Below are 24,806 nucleotides of genomic sequence, written 5' to 3' on the forward strand. Positions count from 1 at the left end.
TTGACCTCCCCAAGTGCTTGCCTTATTATTTTTGTGTAGGAAATAAGTTAAGTTTGTTCTGCTCGTGGTTTCCGGGGCAGTGTGGTTTTCTTTCCTCATCTTTAGAACTACCTCTGTTTTTCTCTAAGCTTCTACTATTTATTTAGTTATAGAGTCATTCCCTAACAACTTCGGCGGTTGTTGATGCTTGACCTTTATCTATGATTATGCAAACTGTTGACCTGTTGAAATAGTGTTAGTGTGTCAAAGTGAAGATCTTAAAAGAAAAACAAAGTTACAGTTTCCTGGGCAATACTAATTTTGGACCCTCTCTCACTTGTACGATGATTACACCTTTTTTTTGCTTTTACAAAAGATTCTATCTCACTAAATGCAAGAATAGGTAACACCAAGCAACAAAAAAAGCTTCATATCTTTTCTTTAGCCTTTAGCTGTATCATCTTTATTTTAAAGACAAGGAAAATATGTCAGAAAGGACTTTTTATGAGATAACAGACTTCTGCTAGCAATTAGGATAAAGTCTGTCACTGTGGAAACTCCCAGCACTGCTCTGGTCTTCAGAGCTGGCCATGAGCATGCTTAGGAATGCATGCTTGAGAAAGTGCATGGTGATATCACACCCCTGAAAGTCAGCACTTCAAACAAGACACACCAAAAACTGAGGAGTGAAAAATATTTCTATCTTGTGAGCAGGGGAAATCGGGGAATTTCTGTGAAATCTATGGAAGAGTCAGGCCTGGAAATGAGTTCACTTGTCTTAATTTCTGCTTCCTAAGCTTTACATCTGCTCTCACCATGAAGTCCCTCTGCCAGGCTCCTGTAATGCATGAAGCCATGTAGAAAATGAGGCAGGGACAGAATCAAGACTATTGGTTGCCCTGGTCTGTGTGTACATACCCTTCTTTCTGTGAGCTGTGTCAGACCCAGGAGAGTATCAGAAAAACAGAGTAATTCCCTGAGGTGGTAGGGATTTCCTTCATCTCACTGTGGATTATCGCATAATAGCCAAATATGTACGATTGTAAACTGCATAATATTTTATCAAATGTCAGACAAGAACCTTAAACCTCTCAATGAAAGATTATCAAAGTTCTGGGCAAAGGGAGAAAAATTAGCAGGTGATTTGAAATGATTTAGAAATCAGATCTTGAGGACTGGTCTCTCACAGAGTAGTTGGATAAAGAAACAAAACGTGCTACTACTATACACTATTGTAAGGGTTCTCTGTTATCATTTAAGGTGAGATAGTTCAAGGAAGTATCTGAAGAAAATTATTCCTTCCAGATCACAGCCATAGAAGGATGCCAGGACAAATGAGAAAATTTTGTATTCAATGAGGGTTGTAAAAACAAAGAAAAAACCAGGACTCTATTTTGTGAACTTTTCATTAACAAGTGTGTACACTGGGTACTGGGTAGGGTGGTTCTGCAGGTTTTTTTTAGCAATGTAGATTTTGGCCATCCTTGATTGTTCCACTAGCACATTTATTTGTTCATTGCTTATGGTCCTGCTATGATGAAAGGACTATCTTTTGGCATCCAGTAATATTTTTGCTTTGATCCTGTAACCAAATGATGCTAGCCACAAAATTATTTTAATTTTGTCATTATTTCATGTGGTATACTTATTATTCATTTTGGTTCTGGCACACACAGCATGGAAACCTAAACCAAATAAACACTAATGTCTTTGCAATAATGTCAAGCAATATTTGGCAATTATTTCACTGTATGTTTTTGGAAGGTGTATGACACTGACCTGATTTCAAATAGAAACAATTATGAGTTTATGAAACCAAGCATGGAAATATAAACTAAACAGCCAGTCATCTCCAGCAGGAACACAGCAATTATATTCTTCCAAAATATTTAGTTTCAACTGGAAATCAATACACAACAAGTATGGGGTGAATAGGAGGCCTACTAAAGAGGCTAAGAAGGTGGCTAGGCAGGACTCTGTTTTGACCTTTATATTTTGCCTTAATTCTGTTTCATGTTAGAGTAGTTAACTGGATTTTGCAGTATCCTTGAAATCATTGAGCCTGCTGTACAATAATTAAAAGAATGTTGATTGATGTGTGTTGCTTATTGGAAGCCACTGATATACTGTTTGTACAAAGATTGCTGTAGAGGGAGTTATATGCAAACCTTGAGTCTTATATCACAATGAATTTTTAAAATCAGTTTTTGACCTTGCTAAATGAAAAAAAGAGAGATTTTTCCAAAATATTGGCATCCTGTACAGGTGAGTCTAGTAGGTAGGGTAAGAAACCAATACACTGTTTATGGAAAGAATAGTTGATACTGCCTGACTGAGGGCACAGTCTAGGTAAAAATGTATGGAGTAATATAATATCAGTCTTGATAGAACATCTGTAATGGCTAATATTATTGACATGTAAGAGTTAGGAAAGTTTGGGACAGAAACAGTTAAGTTACTTGGTAAGGAGCAAGATAGCTAGTTCAGGGGCTTTAGTCTGGTTAGATTTGATTTCAAATCTCAAATCCTTATTTCATTTTAGGATTAGTTTACATGTCTTCATCAGCCAGGTAACACTATCCATTTTTTATAACTTAAATATAGAACTAAAAAGATTCATAATACCAACATCAACTAGGTGATAGGTTTTGAGTCATGAATGTGGTAGTAGATGATGGCATTGTTATTGTTATCATCCTCATCATCATTGCCATCATCCTCAGATTTCACAAGATCATTTCAGATTTTCACAAGATCTCCAGTCAAACTTGTTTAATCTGGATTTAGGTGATAATACTTTCTGCCAGATCCTAGTGATTAAGCTTAGTGGGGATAGTTACATAAACTATATCTCAGTCACATTTTCTTGTGGATACTTGAAGTTTTATTTTGCTTAGGATAGTCTCAAATCTGCCAAGATATAAGAATTGTTAGGTAGTTTTCTGTTGAATTCTGTGATGGCCTAAGAAGATGTTGCTTGGGCTGTGTTCTTTTCACATCACTAAAATTCGGAAGTGGAGTGGCAGTTCCACAAATAAATATACAGCTTCAACATAAAAGAAACTTTCTGGAAAATCTGAAAAACCATTTGCCAGAGATGAAGTATTAGATGGTAGAAGTGCTACTTTGATTTTGTTGCACAAGTCCAGGTTTCAGGTGCAAGAGTTCAATTTTAACAGGATAGTTCCAACCCTGAAACCAAATGTTGTCTCTGAATTACTGGTTAGTTTAAGATAACATATGCAACAAACATTTATGTCTGTCCAGAGGTATTTAAAATTAATTACAAATAGCTGCTATTAAAAAGTTTTCCAAAAGAATGGACGTCTCTGGTTTGCACTGTTGGGGAAAATGCTGTCATATTACCCAATAAAACCCTTACGAACCATAATTACTACTGATTGCCCTAACCTCTCAGTTTTACCTGGCAAAAAGAAACATGGAGTGTTGTTCCTGTTACTCTTTTCCTTGCTCCTGAATCTCCACAAGAATGTCTAGCTGAGGTGGCTACATGGCATTTTGGTGTAAACAGCACCACATTTTCTCCTGCCAAATCCAGATGGTTCATACATGCAGGTGAAATGTTGCTCTCTCTGTTTTTTGAGATACCGTTCTCAGACTGCTATCAGCCACATGTATTAGGGAAGTGGGAAGAACTTGAACTGTCATCCTCAGCAGGCATAGATATTTGTTGGTGAAACCCCCCAGCATATTGATTTTCTGGCTTACAATATGAAAGAAACTATTTTACTTTGACATTTAACTCAACAGTCCAAAATTGTGGCCTCTGGTTTCTAATAGATGAATCCTAAAGAGGTATTATGAACAAATTAAAATCTACTGTAATTTCTCTCCAAGCATTCACTGTCTGCAGGAGGGATGGATAAACAATTTTCAGTAATACTCTGAATCACATAAAATATTAGTTATAATGAATTCTTAAAAAAATATTCTATACAGTTTTTATTCCCAACTGCCATTCTTTGTCATGAAAAAGCACTTTTGATATATATGTAGGGCCAATTCAATCTTGGCCTTTTGTTAGCTCAAAAATTTGACTTTGAATGCGGAGAAAATGCAATAGGTAGAACCTTCCTAGACCTGCAAATTACTTCAAATTTGTTTTGCCCAACATTTACAATAGCTAAAATTCTTTTAGTAATGTCTACTGGTTGTTATTTAAATTGTAGACACTGAAAATCACACAGCTGTGTGGTGAAGGGACAAGGGAACACATGCATTGCTGGAAGAGAGTAGGCTCTATAAGGAGTTTCCTATTTGAATATTTACTTAAATACTTAAATAAATACTTAAATATGTTTGAATGTTTTCATTTCTATATCACAGAAGCACATTAATTATGTTAAAATACAGTAAGAGGGGTAAAACCAATCAACTTTCCCTAATTCTGAAGAGCAGAAATTGATGGCTGTCTTGGTGGCCTTTTGCTTTCTTCAGAGTCTCCCAGAAGATGTTGCAGTTGTTAAATCTGGGAATTGCTCATAGCAGAACTGATAAAGGAAATGATTTATGAATCAAAGGCATTGCTGGACAGTGTCAACAAATGGCCTGTCAGTTTTGTAAGACCTATTATTAATGACTGTTTTGAGTTCTTAAATGGGACTTTGTCACAAAACAACTTTTGGGGTAGTCTTCTGCAAAATGGTGAATATCCTCCATTTCCTCCTTAAATTTTCCAGGATTGTTTTGTTTCCTCCTTCGTGCTTTGTAAGGCTCAGGGTGGCGAATGCAGTATTCAGCTATTCTGGCATCCAAACATTTCAAACAGTATGTCTGTGCTCAGAAAGTCTTATTTTTAAGTGAAGTGTTCTTTTATTGATACCTTGTTTAATATAGTCCTACCATTCAAATTCAAGTTGGTGAACATTCCGAAAATATTTGCACAGAAACACTTCCATTTTTATCCTGCCCTGGTGAAGAAATCCTTGCATTAAGCAAATCTATTTTCTTTCAACCCTCCTCCAGTCTGCTGATGGGTGATGGATGTTGCAGGATGATGTTGCTGTTCTTGCTGCCAGGCTGAGGAAAGGTCTGTCCACAAAAGCCTTCTCCTGTCTACAGTCACGTGCATGTGCTGTTGTCTCTCTTTCTCCCTGAGCTGAGAGAAGCTTCTTCAGAAAAGGGATCCATGTTGGCCCCTTGGCAGTCTCCAGAAATGCCCATTGCTGGGATGTGCACAGACTCTGTTCAGATTGATTGCTTGGATGTTGTGCCTAGCTTTACTTGCAGCAGGAAGTTTTTGAATGTATTTGGTAATCCAGTTATAGCTTGAAACTTGGGGTGCGGGATTTATTAGCTGCTGTTCTAATTAAAATTGCTGCATCAAAAAACCTCATTTTTGCTGCATCAAAAAACCATGGTTGTCTGATGAATGCTGAAATGAGGTGCTTCCTTTTTGAAAAGTCTGTCACACAAGACTTGAAATAAAAGCCTCTAGTAAAAAAGCATGTATTACAGATATTTATAATTTGGCTCAGTTAAAAAATATTAAATTGCTACATTTTTAATGTAAAGATTTGGAAAAAACAAGATAAATTTCTAAATGAGGTAGACTGATTCCCCCCAGAGACTACCTGCATTGTGTTAGTTCCACTGTGGTAACTTTTAAATGTTATTTTTAAGTGCTACTCAAAATATTTTACAAAATCTTTTCCCCAGCATATTTCAATAGAAGGATCAGTTGTCTGAAAAGGTACAGTGGGCTTCTTTTTTCAGTACTTTTGACAGGTATTTCTCATAACTCTAGGCTCTGGTACCAGTCCTGAAGAATGGAAAGGAAACATGCCATTGTTAAATGAGAGGTGTTAAAAACCAAAGCAATTAGCTGTGAGTATTAGGCACCCAATTCAGCTTTTTTATATGCATACTTTATGTAATCTTCAAGAACAGTTTTTCTTAGATGCAAAACTGCTGTTATAATATTTGTCTGTGATGTGTAAGCTTGACAGACAGAAGAGCTAAAAATGTCCCTTGTGTTGTGTGAAAACACTTGGAGAATACTTGGAAAGATGTACACTTGCAAAACAATTGCTTCTTTGTTTCTTGCAAACTTCAGTAAACTTGAAATTCCCCGAATGTCAAATAACTAAATTATTTATTACTTAGAATTCACAGTCTCCTTGCCTTCTTAAGCCCCCCTCTTTTTTAATTTTTCTTTTTAAATTTGAAGAAATGTTAATTCATGTGATGAATATTAACTGACAGTTTGGAAGTACTTATACAAGAGTACCTGTATTCCATGGGCTAGTAGTGATAAACAGAAAGATGGCTCTAGTGCTCAAAGACAGAGAAATGTTATAGAGAAATGAATTTGTTCTTGCTAAATAATGGGATTTTACAAGACAAAGAAGAGGCTGAAGTTTATAGAAAATTTCTTCTATCTGCTAAGAGGTTTGAGATTTAATGAGATTTTAATTTTTTTTTTAATAACTTAACCAGAAATTCTGGAATCGCACCACAGTAAAAATTGTAATTGCTTTTATGACATTCAAATCTCTGCTAGCAATTCTCATTGAATGGACTGCTTAAAATAAATTATTTTTAAGCTGATTTCAAGGTTTGCGGAAGAGACTTGTGCTGTGGTATTGTCTGTCCATCTGCCATTTTGACACTACTATCTTTGCTTTAAGTTATGTGAAAACTTAGGGTCTGCTTGGAAGAAAGAGGCTCAGATTTGTGTGCTGCTGAGGAAAGGCTGGTCAGAAAGCTAACAGTCCATTCTTTACTAGGCAGCAATGGGCGAAGTGTAACTTTGGACTATCCACATTGCATACACTCTCTTGCCTCTTTTATGAGTTGAAGGGGACCATTTTTCATTAGTTCTCCTTATCACAGAAGAGCTCATTTGAATGGCATTGCTATAGCTACCTGAGCTCCAAAAGACAGGATTTTGAAAACCAATATCATATGCTTTATTAAATTCAAGTCTTAAGTAAGGCTATATATAATCATTTTAATTTCTGAGGTTTCACAAGTAATCCTGCTTAAATATATAGAGAAGATTTATCATAAGTTGTTAGAGCCATTTTTCTTGATTATCACTTACTGAGGCTTCAAAGTACTCACTTTGAAGTGCTTAAAAGCCAAATATGTTTTATTTTTTCTTGCCACAGCATCCAGTAACCTAATAAAAGACAGATTATACTGATTTACTGTGAAGTACAAGGGATAACTAAAATATTAGGGTTGTTTTTACATGTTTGCCCCATAGCTTTGTGAGTTATTCTAGTACTACAGGCAATATAGATAATTTTAAATTACAGGTACAGAACATTAATTTTTTTAAAAAATCATAATTGACTTTAGTATGACAAAGGGCATGACAGAAAGGGACTTAAGTCTTGAAGCCACAGGGACTCATGGTCATTTGGCATTTCTGCTAGAGGAATCTGTCTAAAGACAGAGTCCCTGGAGAAGCCCTGTCTGCATGGCTTTTGGCAGGAGACCATGAGGATGCTACCCTCAGAACACAATGCTGTCTTGCAGGCAATGTGCAGCTGGCCACTCTAGTGTGCCAGCAGGCTGCCTTTGGCCACTCTAAGCCCCTGGGCATCCTTGGATGCATGCCTGCTGTCCCTCTTGCAGTTCTTCTGTAGGGACTGAGACTTCTCCAGGCATCCTTCAGAAGTCAGTCAAGAACTTTTCCTTGGCTTGCCAGCATGCTTTAGGTCACTGCTGAGGCTGTGGATTTCACTCTTTGAGAAAGTTTCAGTGTCAAATCATTTTCCTTTAGATGAGAGCTTAGATCCCATGGAGGGCTCTGAAAGGAAAAGCAGAATAATTTCATTCTGGTTTAACCCGAGAGTAACTGTGATGTGTGTTGGGTGACTGGTGTGTCTGAAAGAGTTGGGCTGATGCACTTGGAACTCGCTAGAGCAAGTCAGCATCAGTTAGAAATGGCAATGCTGTTCTTGCAGTTCTTTCTTTCCCAGGCCAAACCTGGGAGCTACACTTATAAGAAAGAACTTTAATTAAATCCAATCAGGATGGGACAGAAAGCTTACATAGTGACTGAAATGATAGGAAATACTCTGGTTGTAGTATTCTGATTTCTGTAGCACAGCTGCACCATTCTGCAGCCCTAAATTCTTTCTTGCTTCTTAGCAAGCATTAGAAATCACCCAGTTTCTTTCAATCCACTAAATCTTTCAATTATGCTGGAGTCATGGAAATAATTATGGGATCTCAACATACCAAGAGTCAAAACATTAATTTAGGAAAGTTATCAGCAACCAAAAATAATCTAAGAATTGCATTAGACTAGACTGATAGTACATAAGGATAATCCTAACTGCATATATATGTATATATATGTAATATATGTAATATTTGGATTGCTGCAATGACCTAGATCCACACTCTTCAAAATACTTCACTACATATTATGATTTTGAATACATCTATGAGATATTATTTCTGTTATTTTTTTTATGGACCTCTTATATCACAATGACCCTGGAAAAGCAAAAAGTCTCCTCCAGTCACAGTAGGAGAAATGTGTGAATGATGAAGATACCATGCAGACCAGCCTGTTTTTCCAAAGAAAATGATGCATAGGAAAATTAAGTAATTGCTGGTACAGGTATCTGAGGCAAAATTTTGAATGAAGCTCAGATATCCTGTGTCCTGGTTCTCACTATCATTGCTAAGTATTATATACATCACATTTACAGGTCCACTGTATGATATTACTTATAAAATGCAGTGGGTAGAAATTTGTTGATGTTTAATACTTCACCTCTAATACCCTGATGGTTTGGAAGGCTATGTTAAGTTTTCTGGAGCAGATCTGCAGAACTGCATGGAAATACAATGTTTATGAGCAAACCAGTGATGTGGTTTGTTCATTATGGTGGATGTTATAGTTCATGGTGGTGGATGATATAACATTGTAGGATGTTATAGTTATGGTGGATGTTGTAGTCTGCCATCAGTATCTTCTGCTGCAATGTTTCTTCCTTGCTGCGTGACCTCACATGACTGCCAACTCCCCAGCATGTGACAAGTCCCACATGGGTGGTCCACAAGACTCCAGGAGTGGTTCAGTGCTCCAGAGAAGTTTGGGAACTTTGATTTATCCCACAGATAGAAGGGGATTATCAAAGTTTTCTACTGTTTTACTCTCCTGTTAATTGCTGACGATGTTTGTGGAAGAATAGGATCACTGTCTTTTCTGCATGATCAAATGCTGCTGCAGCTGGTGAGAAGGCTAAAGGGTGGAGAAGAATGAAACAACAGCCCCCCTTTCCCCCCCTTTCTTTTAGCAGTGTATTTTAATTCTCAATTCATCTTTCAACTTAATAAAGAAAGCTGGGATTGGATTTGTGACAAATCTCCACAACTTTCTTCCTTTTCCTGTGAAGTTAAGATTGTATCTATGCTCAGAAGAAAACTTGAGGGCTTAGTTGTATCTCATGGTATTGTTTTCTGGTTTTATGATACTTTCTTACCCCAGGCAATGTTGAGAAATTTGGATTAAACTTTAGGAAATAATAAATGTTCTGTTGTATCTTTAATGGACTAGACATGTTAGTCCTTGTCTTGGCATGTTGTGGATGGAATAATATGATGTCAACCATGGAAAATCGAAATGTACTCTCTTGTAGGCATTTCTAAATCCTCAAACCAAGGGCACTGAAACAAATAAGGCAAACAGCCCAGAACTGTGGACCAAAGCCCTTCTTCAGAAAGTTCTTTCTTGCAAAGCCCTTTCCATCTCCTACTTTCTGTACTGTGCCAGTGGGCAGTCAGCAGTGTTTCAGCAGTCAGCAGTATTTCTTTGAACACACAGGTTTGAAAGGCCTCATAGAGACTCCTTTTTTCACTGTCTTCGCAATGAATCTGTTTTATCAACGTGGATTAGTGGATTCATTTTGTGCTTGAAAACTATCAATTTCATGCAGTGAGATACAAGTGGAAGTTAGGCTGAAGCTCAGTGATGGATGGTGTTTTATTTTCACTCTGCTGCTGTGATGTTTTGGTCCCTCACAAAAAGAGAATAACGGATTCAAGCGGAGACCTGTTGAGAAAGGGGCAAGTCACTCCTGGAGATCATCTTGAGGGTGTTGGAGGAGAAAAAAGCTTTTATACACCTTGGTTGGGCAGAGGAGGGATGGCTGAGACTGAAAGCTGTCCAAGGAGCAGGGAAATGGCTACGGAGAGCAGGGAGCAAACACACAACTGTGCCTAAGTGATTCTCAGGACCAGGGGGGGCACTGCACAGAGTTGAGCTCCAACCTCAAAAAAAAAGCCCAGGATTGCTGGGTTGCCAGAAAGCCTAGAAGAAAGGATGTATTTCAGCAGAATAAGATAATCAGAGGACCTTTTGTTGCAAACCATTTTAAAATTTCATTTCTGTCTTACCTAAGGACTTGATTTATACCCATTATTAAAAATTAACTCGTTGTTTGCATTTCACTAGAACCTGGCTTTTTACTTGAAAAGTCTTTCAATTTTTTTAGGAGCAAGGGAAGTTCTTCCTGCAAACTTTAAGCAAATCTGCCTCACAGTTCCTATCCAACTGGAAGTTTTATCTTGGCTCATCTGAATGGTGGTTTTCAGAAATTGCTTATTTTAAAAACTTTAATTTTTCTAACCCCATGTTGACTGCATCATGAGAATGCAGGTTTAATTTGGAGGCTTAATAATGGAATACAAAATCCATTGGGTTTTTTGGAGGAACAAGATGAAGATCTTTTCTTATTTCATTAGTTTTCTTATTTCATTAGTTTGTCACATGAATTAAACATTTGCAAAGTGATGCTGAAACATATGCTTTTGATTAAACTTTGTTTTCAGTGTGGAAGTTCTCCGGTAGAAATACTGGTGCTATATAGAACCATTCATATGTGACACAAAATTTGAAATGTCCTCTCTTCCAAGATTTATCCACAAGTAATACTTCTTGGTAGATACTACAACTTTGTGTACATGATAATAATGTGTTCTCTTTCAGATGAGAAAAAATTTAATCAATTAAGTTGGAAAGGGTACATACTTTCTTTCTGGCCACATTCTCACAATTTCTCTGTGAAAATATCAATATGTCTGCTAGCTGTTCATTAACACAACTTCGAAGGGGGGAAACGACCTCTGTCTATTGATTAATTAAAAAAGAAGCACTGGACCTCTATTTGGAATAATTACAATTTGGAAATGTACAATGCATTACAATTATTTGTCTTTTGAAAACGTATAATATTTATACTCATAAATCTAACACTGACTTTGCAGAAGCTCTGGTAGGTTCCTGATCCCCTTGCAAAGCAAAGTATTCTGTACATAAGTTATTACTCAGATTAAAAAGAAAAGTGCTATCATGTTTTTGGTAGTCTTTCTTCAATGGCCAGAAGAGTTCCAGAGTTGCAGGAGATTTTTCATCAGCATTGAATATGTGGAACTACTGATGCATAACTCCAGAAAAATATTATCTCTGCTGTAAATTTAAGAAAAATGTGTTAACTGTGCAGTTGAAGGGATCTTGAAGTTTCCTCACTATTAGAAGTTAGTTTTCTGCATTAGGCGAAGATTGCTTAATTGCAACTTCAAAATTCTATAAGGATGAGGAGGATGGGAGTGATGCTTTCAATGACTAAATAACTACTTAAAAGGTTTTTTTAATGACACACTTAGAAATCATAACAGCCTTCTCTTCTGTGTGCTGAAGTTAATGATGTCATACTTTTTCTGAAGGGTAATCTAGGAAAAGAATTGACAACTGATTCATGCATCACAGTCTAATTCTTAAATACACTTCACATGAAAGCAGAAAAAACAGCCAGCATTTCATTCACCTTTCAAACACCAGAATTTGTATGAAAGCCATGACAAACAAAATGAAATTTAAACTGAGCCAGTTGCTTCCTCTGGAAAAAGCATTGTCCTTTCAGGAAATCACAGATGTTTGAGGCAGGCTGGGCTTCCAAGTCTGGGTAAGGAACTTTTGGCTGAAGAGTTCTGTGGAAGGCAAGAGTGTCAATAATACACCTGTGGCACAAGCCTTGTGTAAAAAAATTGTATATGGCTCTATCTTTAAGCTCTTGTTCTCTCTACTTTTCTAAATTCATTGACTTTAATATACTCTCTGCTGACTTGAGTGCACATTCTGGAGAATATTTTCCTTTTAAAAACAGATGGCATGGAAATTTTTGAAATATTGCTTCTGTTAAGCCCAAGTTATATATTAATGTTAACTTGAGCTGAACAAGTGAAAGGATGTGCAAATTGATTTTAAAAAATATCTTAAGAACTTACATATATAAATAGGCATTCACTAGTGGATTTATCTCAATAGATTTAATATGATAGTATAACAGTGAAGGCAACAAGAATGCTGAATGAAAGCAAATTGGAATAAAAACAGTATTTCCCTTCTCTATTATGTCTTCACTCATGAAAGATGATGACCCAATTTCCAAGGCAATTAAAAGCCATGTTGTCAAGAGTATGGCATCCCTTATGGATATCTGGTAACTGTACTGCTGGTCTGGCCTTTAATAATAAAAAAACCTCATATTTTTAAGCTGCACCTTGCATATAAGTATCCATATTAAATGACAGTAGTTTCAACTTTGTTATATTACAATTATATATGTTTTTGCTCTTTAGAAAGCTTCTACTCATAAACAAATTGCATTTATTTGTTCTGGTCTTGTCCTTGTTATATTGGCATGTGCAGAGGCTTCATTTAGGTGTGCAGGGACAACAACTGAATATATCTAGATGAACTTCATAGGTTATATTTTCTAATTGATTGGTTTTGGGCCTACTTTGGGAGGATTCTTTTTCATAATCAACTTCTAGAGCTGTGGTGCTCAAATCCAACTTCTTTATTGCAATTAAGGCCTAGCCACTGCTGTCTAGACTGCAGTAATGATGTTGGTTATTCTCCTGTAATAACCCTATTGATAGGCCTCAAAATAGCACTGGTCCTGAGAGCTGATGTTTGCTGACTGTACAAATAATGGACTATCAGCCATTGCATGTAGTCTGGTTTTTGCCATAAGGGGAAACTGCATTAAAGATAAAAAACATCCTGTAAGGGAAGGGAAGGCTTTAGGTGTAAAGGTGTTTTTCAACCGTACTTTGGGAAACTGTCATTCAAGCTTTACAAATCAGGGCTGTGTCACTCTAGGGAGTGATGGCTCCTGTTCTTACTCCCTCAAGGCAAAAGGTCGAGGGCAAGGGCTGGGATCTAATGAATTGCAGGCTGAGGGCAAATTCACCTTCCTGTGAAAATGTGGTTTAATTCTTTTTCAGCAAACTGGACATCAGCCTGAACCTTACCATATTATTTCTTGCTGTTTTACAAAAATACATCTGAATTAGCTGCAGCACGAAAAAGACCTGTTCTGGACACTGAGAGTCATGTATCTCTGCTAAAAGCTGGACTGGTGTGATGGAAGGTTGTAAGTGCCTTGTCTGGCACTTAAATGTCCGAGGAGGAAGTTCCAGAGGGTGTTTTGGCATGACAAGAAGAATTTCTGCAGTAGACCTCCATGGTGTCAATGTGTTCATACTTTTCTTCAGTTTGGAAATCTCCAAATCACTTCAGTGTGAACATTAGTCTTAAGATAAGGGCAGGAAAGTATGATTGAACAAAGCTGTCACAGAGGAAGCCATCCAGTATTGCACATTGCCTTGGGGTCTGCAGTGAGTATTTTTGCATGTGAATCACTCTCTCTTTTGCATAATTTTGTTATTAATATTGTTGCTGTTTCGGTTTATTTCTTATCTCATTGCTGTTTCCAGTAAATTACTCTTATCTCAGCCCGTGATCTTCATCTTTTGTGCCTCCAGTTCTCCATTCCATTCTGCTGCAGCAGAAGGGGCAAGGGAAGGGGGAGTGAGAAGGTAGTGGGTGGTTTGGGAGAGTCTCAGTGAGGGCACTGAATTGAGGAGTACATTCTTAAACCATGACAACTGCACAAAAATCCTTTACACATTTGTCTTTGGTTGTGAGAGAGACTTACCTTCTGTTTACTTGTTATTGGGGTTTTTTTTCCCCCATTAGTATTCCCATGAGTTAATAAAGCAAATAGACCACAATATATATGTTTCTTGAATTGCAGTACTTGTTACAGCTAAGAAATCCACACAGAATCACATGATAGGAAGAAAGGGACATGACCAGCTTTGAATGTGTTCTTCCCACACAACAGAAACCCACAAGTATGTGCAATTGATGAGCAGCTAAATCAAGTGCTTTGTTGGTCACCTTATTGGCTTCACATAAGGTGTTTTACTTCACTGGCGCTCAAGAACCTGTCCTGTAATATCTGCTAGGAGTCTGAATTTGTTTTGGACCTTCCAGGACACTTGGGACAGTAATCCCACAAAGAAGAAGATACCAGTCCTAGGGAATGGGACCATTATGTCAGACTGAATGAAAGCACACAGGCTTGAGTTTACTTCTGCTGGCTCGTGGGCACATCAGGCAGGGTGATAAAAATCAGTACACTCCTCCTGACTCTGCCAATGATCTTCTGTGTTTCCTGGCAAATCACTTTATTTTTCCCTCTAGCTTCAAACAAGGAATAATGTTATCCTGGGGAAAAGCTTCACCTAGAGGAACCAGGAAGCTCATCGTAACAGAAAAGTTTGTGCCTGTGATGTTGCTATAGAAATTACCATAAGCTTTTTGAAGAAAAAAGGAAAAAAAGGTTCCTTGCCTCTAAGCCATCCATTTCCTTATGCTTTTACAGGGTGTTTGATCACAGATTCAAGCTGCTCAAGTTTAAAACAAGAGAGGAGCGAGTGGTTTCAATGAAGATGCATTCTGTCAGAGACACGAGTAGATAGAAGTGGTGCACAATGCAACTGTGTTTCTAAGAGTGTTCTTTGTAGGATCAGTTTTTGCTATCAAGGAATCACTAAAAATAGAAGACAATGCTATTTAAATCTATTCTTATTGATGAGATTTGTGCAAATATAAGATTGTGGGGGTTTTTTTGTTTTTGTTTTTGTTTGTTTGTTTTGGTTGTTTTTGGTTTTTTTTGTTTTTTGTTTGTTTTTTGTTTGTTTGTTTTTTTTGTTGTTGTTTTTTGTTTTTTGTTTTTTGTTTTTGTAAAATTGGTATTGCTCCGGGGAGAGCAATTATGTTTAGCTGTCTTGGTAAGAAACTGACAAGGTCCTGGCCTGAACAGAAGAGAGATTACTGGGCTTCAAATTAGAAATTCCTGAACATGATGCAATAAAGCAAGAAGCTGGCAAAAGCTGCAGCTGATACCATCAGGAATGGCAGAATCACCTGGATTAGAGTGTCAAGCTGTTTATGTCACAACACTGGGGCCTGTGGGAAGAAAAGTAAGCAGGGGTGGTTGGTGTTTATTTGGGAGAGAAGGAGAATGGTGAAACAAATGAGAGTGAGAAGGAGAAAAGGGAATATAGTAGGTAGCAAGCTGTGATTAGTGCTGTGTGGGGGTACCTGTTGTGAAGTCTTGTACTTTATCACTGTGGCCTGAACTAGAGCCATAAACCAAACTTCTTGTTCTGACCATAGCACAGGCAACAAACCTGCTTCCCTAATGAGGGAGGGCAGCACACTCTCCTTAGGCTGCCAGGGAACACCTGAGTCAGGTCAAGCATCAAGGTATGACTATGACTGTGCCAGGCCTGAGGGCACTGGCATCCTCCTAAAGACTTCCTGCCAACATCCACAGGTGCCAGTGTAAACCTTGTGCAGTGAAACCCAGTAGCAGCTTTTGAGCCTGTTTCTTCATTCTGCTGGTAGAATGAACTTCAGGAACTATATGAGATAGTGGGAAGGACCTCTGATCACCATCTGTTCCTCACTTTGGCTAAATATAATTCCCGTAAAACTAAGATGGTTCATTAATGTGCCACATTTGGAAAGCACTGGTTCGTCAAAAGAGCTCTGCAAATACCCCTGAGAGGAATTAGAAAAATATGAGTAGAAGAATCAGCTTTGCATTGTTAGAATGAATCTATTGCTTTCTTTCTTTAACCTCAGAAGCCATTGCAATAGTTAGAAGAATCAATGCAAATAAAACCTTTTGTAATCTGAAGCCAAATTTAGTCATCCCTGTGCTGTCCTCCCAACAAGCCAAAAGGCACAGTTTGAGAGCCAATGACCCCAACAAACAGAGCTGGTCTGGTGGGGGACAAGTAATAGGGAGGCAGCCCTTCACTTTGGAACACTCTAGATTATCACCGATAACTGTAAGAGATTTCTTTTTCAGCATTGTTTTGATTTTGGCTATGGGAATGACCATGTCTCTAGGATGGGGACTGTCTATACCATGAACATGCACTTGATACCTCCTGATGAACTATGCACCTGTCCAGATAGTAGTTTTAAATAGTGAGACTGAACTGTCAGCTGTAAATTAACTTGCCCTTTGAAAATCTCACTGCTAACAAGGCACTTTTCACCTGTCTGGAAATGATGGTAAAGATGGGGGTGCAGCTGGGTGAAAACCCTGTTTGCCATGTGGCAACACTGTCCTGGCAGACCCTGCCAAACTTTTGAGAAGAGAGCTGGAGATTGTAGTGGCAGCAAGACAAAGTTAGGCACAATCTGATTTGGGATCTCAAATGGTTAATATTGCCAGAGATATCTCTGTTCTGGTTTGCTCAAAACTAGACAACATAGCAAGATTTTTGAGTTTGAGATGGATCATTTGAAAATTAGTGTTTCTCCTTGTGGATGAAACAGAATGATTTTTTTTCCCCTCCAAAGGACCTAGTTGGGAGTCATCAAACAGTCCTGTCTGTGGTCACCTGTAGGTTCATAAATGCTATTTACAATCAAGCATTTAGAGCCGTATGGGCTAACAAAAACATTTTTCAAGATTTTTCAAGATATTTTGGAAGATACTACTACTTGCCCAAACCCACATTGACTATGCTTGCTGATATGCCTAGATGCATGGAAAATTTATAAACTTTCACCATCCAGAATTCTGCCACCTCTGGTAAAAACTTGCTGAAATTAATTTAAAAAAAAAAGTTTAACGTGAGTTTTAATTTGTATTCAGTTTTAACAAAGTTCTTAGCTTTCCCTCTCTGCCACATTTTAAAATCAATTACAGAACTTCTCAAAATTTTACTAAGTTAAAGAACTTGACAGTTTTGTGGAGGAATTCTCCCTCCTCCTGTCTTGTTTTGTCACTGTTGTGACAGACTATAATGGCTTGTAGGATGGTGGGAGGTGACTTGGAGGAGCAGTGAACTCAGGAATATTGTGCTTATCCTCTGTGAGCTCTGAAATGATGTCCCAGTAGACTGTTGGAATAGTGCTTCTTGAGAGCAAACATTTTCTCTTTTGGAGGTCAGTGTACCCATAAGGCTGCATAGTGATTTGTGCAGGAGCAGGTTTTGCTGGGAAGAAGGGAGAGCTATGAACTGGTTTATGCATTTCCATCTGAGAAGAATCCACAGGTCAATAGATGGGAACTGTGCCAAAGAAAATTTGGAGCTGCCAGCTTGGTGTTTGGGGACTGACTGGTGTGTTTAACTGTGGAGGTTTAAGGGATGGCTGGTCCCCAGCTGTATCAGTTCCCAGGGATTATTGCTTCTGCTGCAAGGGGAGCAAAGCAGGAGTCGCATCAGTTCCTTGGCTGCCCCAGGTGCCTATCTAGTATTTCATAAAATTGTGTTAGGTAGTAGACTGACGGGCAGACCCAGGTACTCTACCACTGCCTGCTCTATTGGGGTAGCAATCTGTGGCAGGGAGGTGCAGAAAAGAAGCATTCAACAAGCTACAGTGATATTTTTGACTCAGCTAAATAAATCTTCCAGAGTTTGTCTGCCACTCATCTTAGAAGAGGTAGAATCAAGGGAGAGGCTGGTAGTGAGCAGGGGCCAGCTGGAAACCACTTCTGGCTTCCCCTGTACCACTGGCACACTTCAGAGCATGAATTTCCTAAAATAGATACAGGGTGTTCTTGAACATCCCTACCACACTGACCTGCATAATCTGAGAAACTTCTGCCTGAGTTTGGTTGTTGTTATGAAGTTCTTTTCTCACTCTGGCCATGCGTATTGTTGTATCATAAATACTTTTTTTACCCAAGTGCATTCATTTTTGTAGGTGAGATTCTGTCACATCCCTTCAGATGAAGGACAATTGTTAGCTCCTAAATTTTGATGATTAGTGATTGAAATATAAAACATTTGAGTCAAGGACTGAAGTTTTTTTAGAACAAACCATTCTGGCTGTCTTGTCTTTAAATTAAAAGAAAAATATCAGAGATAGAAAAAAAAAGCATATTAATGGGGAAATGCAGGGAAAAAATATTGGAGACAGATAAGATGCTCTAATGGTCAGGTTGGGTTAGAAATAAAATGGTTAGTTTGGGAGTTGTGTTTCAGAAGAAGGATGTGATCTGATTGGAACTTCCCAAGGAACTGAGCTCAAAGGAAGGCTCTGATAGGATGGTGAAAAGGAGAAAGGCCTTGTTCTTTTATAGATCCATGTATTTATTGTCAGATGAAGTAAGTGGTGGTGGAATCTTAATGATCTTTGTCCATAAGCCTGATGTGTTTTTTTGTTACTTAGCTCTGCTGAGTGCTTGTAGAGTGCTGCATGGTGTAGTGGAGAGCTTCAGGAGTAAGTTTTGGGAGATAATATATTTCAGTTCTGAGGGACCAGCCTTAAATTCTGTGGGAACAGAAACTGATTCCATCGTTTGGATGCCAAGGGGAGGACACAGAAGCTGAAAACTAGAGATATCATATAAGTAATTGTGCTGATCCTTCCCATATTCTAGAACTTTTAGTTTGGAGGGAGGTCACTGGCTGGATCTTGCCCTGTTTGGCCATGTACAGATGTGTAGCAATAAAGTCTTGCTCTGTTCTGGGTCTTCCTCTAAAAATGTAAGGTAGACCTATTTCCACCAATTCATTTTATGCAAGACACTCCATATTTATTCCTTATGGCTTCCTTTCCCACGTCTTGTTGTGGAAAGGGCACAGGGCTGTTCTCAGAATCTCAGTAAGTTTGCATTAACAAACCTGTGACCCAGAAAAAAGTCTTAGGTAGGGAAATGAGATATGGATGAGAGAGGCTTGAAAGGCTACTGATAAAATGCCAAAGCATGGGCAGATATTGCCTGCACATGTGTGTGTGTATAAAGTACTGGGAAAACCTAGGACAGGAGTCCTCTACTTGCCAGACAGTGGAGGGAAAGGATGGCTTGAACTGTGGTCTCACTGTCACAGAGCATCCAAAATAACCTGAAGCTTTAAGCACTGGCCCTGTAAATTCCTTATGCCTCTCTAAAAGTACTCGGTGGTCCTTAGGATGGCTCCTGCTGCTGTTTGCAGGCGCGTCCACTTAACCCAGTTTTCCAGGAACCTTCCTGCCTTTAGGGTGATTTTTGGCCTTGAGTGTAGTTGCATTTCCCAGAAGCAGTAGAAACCCTTCTCTGAGTGAATTGACTTCTGTGGCCTGCTCATGCTCACAGAAGCATAAAACTGCAAGGGAATGGCGGTTTTGATAAAAAAGCAGCAGGCTGGTGAGCAGTGAGCAAAGAGGAGCTTGCTTAGGGCTGCAGGGCTGCCTTCACTAGGATATAAAGTTAATTGTCATCTGGCCTAAGTTAAATGGATGACCTCATGAGCAATAGTGTGTTTAATCACAAAGCCACTAGAAACATCTTGACATGAGACGGAATTGCTTTGTCAGAATTTGTTCTAAAGGGATTGGGAACAGAGGCAGTGAGGATATAACAGAATCTGCCATCAGTACAGAATAAACCTTGCTGTGTCTCTCTCCTTCCTCACTGGTTTGTTGTGAAATGGTAGAACAAATGTGCTGCCATCTGAAAGGTGCTACCTGCCTTGAAAATTTAGGTCAATCCCAGTCAGTCCCCAGAAACAGGGATCATCACAAATACTTCATTGCAGAACCTCACTTCATGTCTGAGATCCTGACTGATATTTTCAAAATATATCGGAATGAATTACTCACCACTTGTGTGGTGACTGGAACTCTGAATTAATTGAAGAACCTAGTGATTATCTCCAGTAAAGAACAAAAAAGGGGAGAGGTGGGAAGAGAAGGGAAGGAAAAAGGAAAGGAAAAAGGAAAGGAAAAAGGAAAGGAAAAAGGAAAGGAAAAAGGAAAAGGAAAGGAAATACAATCTCCACAAATCTCTCAAATCTCTCATTTTCTTTCTATTATTCTCTTGGAAGAACTGCTCTTGGGTGACTAAGTTAAACAACACAAGCAAAAGATGATGATTCATGCTGCTTTTCCTGATAGTTTCTAGTGCTCAAAAGCCAGTATCACAGCTGCAGCTTTGAATAAATGCGTGGGGAAAGGAATAAAATTATAGTAGGTATGTTAGCGTAATGTTCCCAATGTGCAGCCTGTGTATGTGATTACCTAATATTCCTTACCAGCTGTTTCTTAACATTAGTCATAGTGATCTAAAACAACCACCCTCTCTTCATTTATCTCAGTAAACATTGTTCTTTTCTGAAGAGGTAAGCTGTTTAGGAACAAAAGTTGTTCCCTCCTCCCCTTCAGCTTTTTCGTCTGCATGTCGTAATTGTCTTGAATTGGAAACAGCTATAGCTGACCATGTAAGTAATAAACAGCAGGGAAATATTTAAACATGGTAATAGCTATATTTGAGTACCATTATGAATGTGTTTCCTAGTAGTGTCTAGAAAATGCAAGGCTCTGTTCTCATGCCAGGACAAAACTAAGATAAGAGGAGGAAATGTTTTAATTTTCTTGTTTAACACCACACTTCTGTCTTTCCAAATGGAATCAAGATACCCTCTGTAATTCAGTGTTTATTTTCTCATTTGAAGCTGCTTGTACTGTGCAAACATTTTGATTTTATTTAAAATGTGCTTTGTCATAATTTGTAACCTGTTCATGCTAGGACTTTCATAAGTGTCAGTCCGACTTCCTGGTGGTGAGGAGTGCTTTATTAGTGCAAAACTCCCACAAAACTCAGTGGGACATATGTTTCCAAATACACAGGAACACATTCTGTGGAGACAAGTGCTGCTTGGGGTGAAGAGACTCTGCTCAAGGTCTGTCTGAAGAGGAAATGACAGGAGTGCTTGTGAGACTGAGGAGAGGCAGCAAGTGGATCTCACTCTGTGGCTTCAAGTACACTCTCTAGGCAGGGTGGTGACCTTCACTGACAAGGCAAGCTGCAAACCAAAACCTCTCTGTAGCTGAAACCACAAGACTTGTTCCTTTCTCCAGAAGAAGGCCAGAGTCAAGACATGAAATGATAATGGGTCATAAGCTGATCATAAGCAACCTGGGTTGGACCATGTGATCTCTAAGAGAGCTTCTTTGTTTTTGTATTACATCAGTGTGAGTAAGCCTGCAATTCTGTCCAGCACTTAAAAGCAATTATTTCTCAATGGTTTGTCTAAGGAAAGACCATATTAGCCTATATTCTAGTATGTGTATGGTACTGAAGAGAAAGATGAAATTTTCTACCTGATCTTGAGCACAGAACTGATTGACAGGAATTCTTTCTTGTCAGCTGTCAGCAACAGGAAACCTTTGTGCTCCTCTGCAAAAACAGAACATTCATGGAACAGAAATCAGTTCTACCTGAAAAGGTTTTTGAATAAGTATTTAGAAGAGGCTATTTAAAATCCTGAACAGAAAGAAACTCAGAGGACTAACCAATGTGGAGAAATAATCAAATTGGGCATATATGGAGGGAAAAAATACCCTATTTTCAAGTTTGAAAACTAGTACAGATATCAAGGAAGACTGTAGAGAAGGGCTCAGCTGGGGTTTGATTAAAGGTCAGTGAGGAGGTCTCATTAACATGTAATGTGCAGTGCGTGTACCTCTTTGTCAAGATGTATCTGGTGCAAAATCAAGGTTGATTTCTGCAAAAAAAATCCACATCTTTTTCTTTTATCTTTCTGCTAGCCTACTCAAACTGTGTCTTCTTGTTTTTCTTTCAGCACCATGTTCCTGATAAAACTCATGGACAACAAAGAAAAGGAGTCTTCTAATCTTCTAATCTCAGATTATGTTTGGTTTCTTTTGTTTTTTGTTGTTGTTGTTGTTGTTTTGGGGTTTTTTTCTCTTTTTTTTTTTTTTTTTGGGAAGAAAAATCAACAGCTTAGAGAAATTCAAGTAAGTATTTTTCAGTACTTGCTGCTATGTAGTTGATAGACAAAGCTCTCTGTAGAAAGCAGTGTTGAAAATGAAGTCCCAGAAAATGAAGTGTACTGGAGCCCATTGATCAGTGCCATACATTCTGCCCTTAAAGTTGTTTAATATATGCAGAACACTGGCATGAGGCATGTACAGTCATTGTTTCTCTTTGTACTTTTTTTGCTGCAGCATCAGAAAGGGATGTGTCAGCTGAGGCATATGTCAGGATACCTGACAGAGTAAAATTCCAGACACAGAACTCAAATACTGCGTTCAAATCTTTTTGTGTAGGTAACCAGATGCTATTTAACAAAAAGATGCCACGTAATTATTCACAGGGAAAATATTTGCAGTGAACACATAAGCAATGAAAGCATGCATTCTCGAATAGTTTGAAAACAATGGTGTAAATGCAATTTATTTCCAAGGAAGTTGAATTCAACATCCTTCCATACCAGCTCACACTCCTGCTGTTGCCTGTACTTTGTGTTTATGGAAAGTAACAGCTGCAACATCTGTTGTCATCACAACATATTTTCAGCACAGCATTAACACACATTTATACCATTTGTATGGTCTTTTTCTTCTCCTCACCTCTTCATCTGAGACCACTACCCATCCTTCAATATAAAAAGGCTATTCTTATATAACCTGAGCCTCCAGAAGTTGAAAGACATTCGCAATATATCTGGATCTATTGCCAAATCCTTCTTGACTGGGAACATGCAGAAGACTCTAGCTGGGAAAACCTCAGCAATTAAAAGCACTCAGGGTTCTTAAAAATTAGTACTTTCTTCATTTTAGTTTATCTGATTCAACAAGGATGTCCCCTGAAGTCAACATGTTAATATTTCTGGGGTGTCAGCAAAGACAGTAACCAATCTCCTGGATTTCCACAAAGCATGTTTTCTTCTTCTTCTTAAACCAGTTGAATCAAACAAGGGATTTAAAATCTTCCTTTTCACTGGTTTGTTGTGACCGTGTTCACAGGGTTCTTGGATGAGGGAAGAGACGAGAATGTTGACTCCATATTCAGAAGGCTTGATTTATTATTTTATGATATATATATATATATATTACATTATAACTATACTAAAAAGACAAAGAAGGACAGGTTTTCTCAGAAGCTAGCTAAGCTAAGAAAAGAAAAGAAAAGAATGATAACAAAGGCAGTTCTCTCGGACTCTGTCCGAGATAGCTCGGTCCTTAATTGGCCATTAATTATAAACATCCAAGATGGGCCAATCACAGGTGGACCTGTTGCATTCCACAGCAGCAGATAACCATTGTTTACATTCTGTCTCTGAGGCCTCTTTTCTTCTCAGAAGGAAAAATCCTAAAGAAAGGATTTTTAGTGAAAAGATGTCTGCGACAGTTTGTTCTTTTATTCTTTTTTATCTTGGTACTTACCAGGAAGGAACAGTAATCAGCCAGCTAACAAGTAACTCATACACTCAAATTTCATGGTTCTTTCACATTATCATCCATATTTATAAATCTGCTGTGAAATTCACCTCTAATTTTAGTAGGGCCTTGCCTACTAGAAAGATGAAGAAATAGCAAGTGTTTGTCATCAGTCTGTTACAGATGAGGAGAACCGAGTCTGATGACATGTCTTTGGTCGCCTTTTTCACTTTCTCTCATTCACTTTGTGGGTGTTTGGTTTTCACTCAAAGCCTGACAGTTTGATTCACAGGTTATTTGAGCTGACCATTGCTGTGTAATATCAACCTCCATGCAACACTCAGGGTCACACCTGCACATTTAGGTGCAGGTGTTGCTCCACACATCCTCCTTCACTACTCAAACACAACAAGAGTTCATGATCAATATGAGCACAATGCAGTTTCAAAACCATTCCAAAATTAAAGCCCCAACATTCAATGATCTATGACTAATTGCTGATGTCTCAGGTGATTGCCTCCCTCCATAAATTCTGGTAGAGTTTAACTCTTGATAGCTGTTGACAATATTGACAGTCATCGATAGTCATCTAAGATTGCTGTCTGTGTTCACCCTGTCCAGGTAAAAAAGCCAATTAAGAAACTCACATGTTTCTTCCTTATTTGATCAGAAGAGGGTATAGTTGAGATGTCTGTACTGGGGGACTGTTTGAAATTGTGTTAGTGTTCAACTTGGGTCACTGGTGTTATCTGTGGTCTTGTTATAGATAGACATAGAATCATCTTCACAGAATAATTGTAATACTCAGAACCACATATTAAAATGGGTCTTGTTTTTACACTAATCTACACTATTAATATCTGCAAAACCCCTATCACTTTGGTAGTAATTTTCTGAATGAGAGAATAACAGGCTATTAATGATATACTTCAATCTATACATCACTGCAAGCTGCTTACTCATTTGTTACTAATTGGTGGCTTGCTACTAAACAATATTGTGTCAGGCATGGTGCATCTAGAGAAAGCTCTAACATAAAAACTGTATAGAAATAATATTTCAGGGAAATCAGGGGTGCATACAGTTACAGTTCCTTTCCTATTCAGTACCTGGAAGTATGTTGTTCTCATAATCCTGTGCTTAGATTTTTCACCATAATCTCATGTACAGCAGCAGTTTCTCAACATCAGTTTACATTTCATTTAATAATGAAATGAAAGGTAAATAAGGACATGAAGCTTTGTATACTTATAGATCAGGATGGAAGTTTTTGCTTGCACTCATTGCCATG

The 24,806-nt window shown here is 38.2% G+C and overlaps 1 long non-coding RNA gene across 1 annotated transcript in view; it reads left to right on the forward strand.

Moving 5' to 3' along the window:
- Positions 1-13,644, forward strand: part of LOC143694787 (uncharacterized) — a 64,673-nt gene extending 51,029 nt beyond the window's left edge. The window contains exon 6 of the long non-coding RNA XR_013183503.1: positions 13,258-13,644. This is a non-coding gene — a long non-coding RNA (uncharacterized LOC143694787). The remainder of the gene's footprint in view (positions 1-13,257) is intronic.
- Positions 13,645-24,806: the final 11,162 nt, after the last annotated feature.

Source organism: Agelaius phoeniceus, chromosome 1, assembly GCF_051311805.1.
Source record: "Agelaius phoeniceus isolate bAgePho1 chromosome 1, bAgePho1.hap1, whole genome shotgun sequence".
NCBI classification, from domain to species: domain Eukaryota; kingdom Metazoa; phylum Chordata; class Aves; order Passeriformes; family Icteridae; genus Agelaius; species Agelaius phoeniceus.